Here is a 3,202-nt window from a genome sequence, read left to right on the forward strand (position 1 = left end):
TCGTTGGCATCAAAATCTCCATTTATTTGAGATATTGCTAGGTTTGAATCCCCGTGCACTTCCAGGCGTTGTATGCCTATGGAGACGGCCATCCGAAGACCATGCGGTAAAGCTTCGTATTCGGCTGCAATGTTGGAGTCCGTGAATAATATTTGTAGGATGTACTGAACAGTATCCCCAGTAGGGGATGTTAGGACAACGCCTGCCCCTAGGCCTGCCAGCATTTTGGAGCCGTCGAAGTGCATGACCCAGTTAGAATATGTGCCGTACTCTTTAGGGAGTTCGACCTTTGTCCATTCCAAGATGAGGTCGGCAAATACCTGGGATTTAATTGCCCGACGTGGTTTGTATCATATGTCGAATGGGAGGAGCTCAATGGCCCACTTGGCAATCCGGCCCGTAGCGTTGCGGTTTTTTATTATGTCGTTGAGAGGTACTTCGGAGGCCATAGTTATTGAGCACTCTTGAAAGTAGTGTCGTAGCTTCCGAGATGCTATGAAAACCGCGTATGGTAATGAGGGTACCGGGATTTGCATGGTCTGAGGACAGTGGATACGTAGTATACCGGCTTGTGGAGCAGGAATTTGTGTTCGTCCTCCTCTTGTTCGACAACGAGCATGATGACCCACAAGTATAGGGGATCTATCTTAGTCCTTTCGATAAGTAAGAGTGTCGAACCCAACGAGGAGCAGAAGGAACTGATAAGCGGTTTTCAGCAAGGTATTCTCTGCAAGTACTGAAATAAGTGGTAACAGATAGTTTTGTGATAAGATAAATTGTAACGAGCAACAAGTAACAAAAGTAAATAAAGTGCAGCAAGGTGGCCCAATCCTTTTTGTAGCAAAGGACAAGCCTGGACGAACTTTTATAATAGGAAAAACGCTCCCGAGTACACATGGGAATATTGTCAAGCTAGTTTTCATCACGCTCATATGATTCGCATTCGGTACTTTGATAATTTGATATGTGGGTGGACCGGTGCTTGGGTACAGCCCTTAGACAAGCATCCCACTTATGATTAACCTCTATTGCAAGCGTCCGCAACTACAACAAAAGTATTATGGTAAACCTAACCATAGCATGAAACATATGGATCCAAATCAGCCCCTTACGAAGCAATGCATAAACTAGGGTTTAAGCTTCTGTCACTCTAGCAACCCATCATCTACTTATTACTTCCCAATGCCTTCCTCTAGGCCCAAATAATGGTGAAGTGTTATGTAGTCGATGTTCACATAACACCACTAGAGGTTAGACAACATACATCTTATCAAAACATCGAACGAATACCAAATTCACATGACTACTAATAGCAAGACTTCTCCCTTTTCCTCAGGAACAAACGTAATTACTCACAAAGCATATTCATGTTCATAATCAGAGGGGTAATAATATGCATAAAGGATCTGAACATATGATCTTCCACCAAATAAACCAACTAGCATCAACTACAAGGAGTAATCAACACTACTAGCAACCTACTAGCACCAATCCCGGACTTGGAGACAAGAATTGGATACAAGAGATGAACTAGGGTTTGGAGATGAGATGGTGCTGGTGAAGATGTTGATGGAGATTGCCCGTCCCGATGAGAGGAGCGTTGGTGATGATTTCCCCCTCCCGGAAGGAAGTGTCCCCGGCAGAATAGCTCTTCCTGAGCCCTAGATTGGTTCCGCCAAGGTTCCGCCTCGTGGCGGCGGAGTCTCGTCCCGAAAGGTTCTCTTCTATTTTTTTCTCATCGAAAGACTTCATATAGGAGAAGATGGGCGTGGAGAGCCACCAGGGGGCCCACGAGGTAGGGGGGCGCGCCCAGGGGGGGCCCACCCTCATGAGCAGGGTGTGGGCCCCCTGGCCTTCATCTTTGGCGACGATTTTTCTTTATTTAGTTTAAGGTATTCCGTGGAGTTTCAGGACTTTTGGAGTTGCGCAGAATAGTCCTTCAATATTTGCTCCTTTTCCAGCCCCGAATTCCAGCTACCGGCATTCTCCCTCTTCATGTAAACCTTGTAAAATAAGAGAGAATAGCCATAAGCATTGTGACATAACGTGAAATAACAGCCCATAATGCAATAAATATTGACATAAAAGCATGATGCAAAATGGACGTATCAACTCCCCCAAGCTTAGACCTCGCTTGTCCTCAAGCGAAACACCGATAACAATAAATATGTCCTCATGTTTAGAGGTAGAGGCGTCGATAAAAATAAAATACGGACATGAAGGCATCATGATTATTTCATAATAGCAACATAAATAGATTTTGTCATATGATTACTCAAGTTCAAGTGATGATCTTTTCACAAAGCCAAAGTATGAATCAGAGACCTTATTGTGCACCAACAAATTATAATCTCAGTCATTGAAGCAATTGCAATTTATCATAACATCAGAAAGAGTCTATGTCAGAGCTTAAAAGAAAGTCCACATACTCAACTATCACTTAGTCCTTCATAATTGCTAACACTCACGCAATACTTGTGGTTATGGAGTTTTAATCGGACACAGAGAAAGATAGGGGCTTATAGTTTTTCCCCACAACTTTTTACCTCAAGGGTAATGTCAACAATAATAACTCATGCTCCCCCAAATCCAATTAGATATATATATATCATGTTCTTTCCAACATGCTGAGCTTGCCAAAGGATAAAATGAAAAAGGAAAGGTGAAGATCACCGTGACTCTTGCATAGGGTAGAGGATAATAATAAAAGATAGGCCCTTCGCAGAGGGAAGCAGAGGTTCTCATGCGCGTTTAGGGTTGATGCACAAAATCTTAATGCAAAAGAACGTCACTTTATATTGCCCCTTGTATGTGAACCTTTATTATGCAGTCCATCGCTTTTATTGCGTCCACAACAGGTTCATACAAAGTTTATTTTCTCTACACTAATAAGTCATGCATATCTAGAGAGCAATTTTTATTGCTTGCACCGATGACAACTTACTTGAAGGATCTTACTCAATCCATAGGTAGATATGGTGGACTCTCATGGCAAAACTGGTTTAAGGGTATTTGGAAGCACAAGTAGTATTTCTACTTGGTGCTGAGAATTTGGCTAGCATGAGGGGGAAAGGCAAGCTCAACACGGTAGAAGATCCATGACAACATACTTTATCTCAGATATAGGAAAACATAACTCATTATGTTGTCTTCCTTGTCCAACCTCAACTCTTTAGCATGTCATATTTTAATGAGTGCTCCC

This window comes from Triticum aestivum, chromosome 1B (assembly GCF_018294505.1).
Source record: "Triticum aestivum cultivar Chinese Spring chromosome 1B, IWGSC CS RefSeq v2.1, whole genome shotgun sequence".
NCBI lineage: Eukaryota > Viridiplantae > Streptophyta > Magnoliopsida > Poales > Poaceae > Triticum > Triticum aestivum.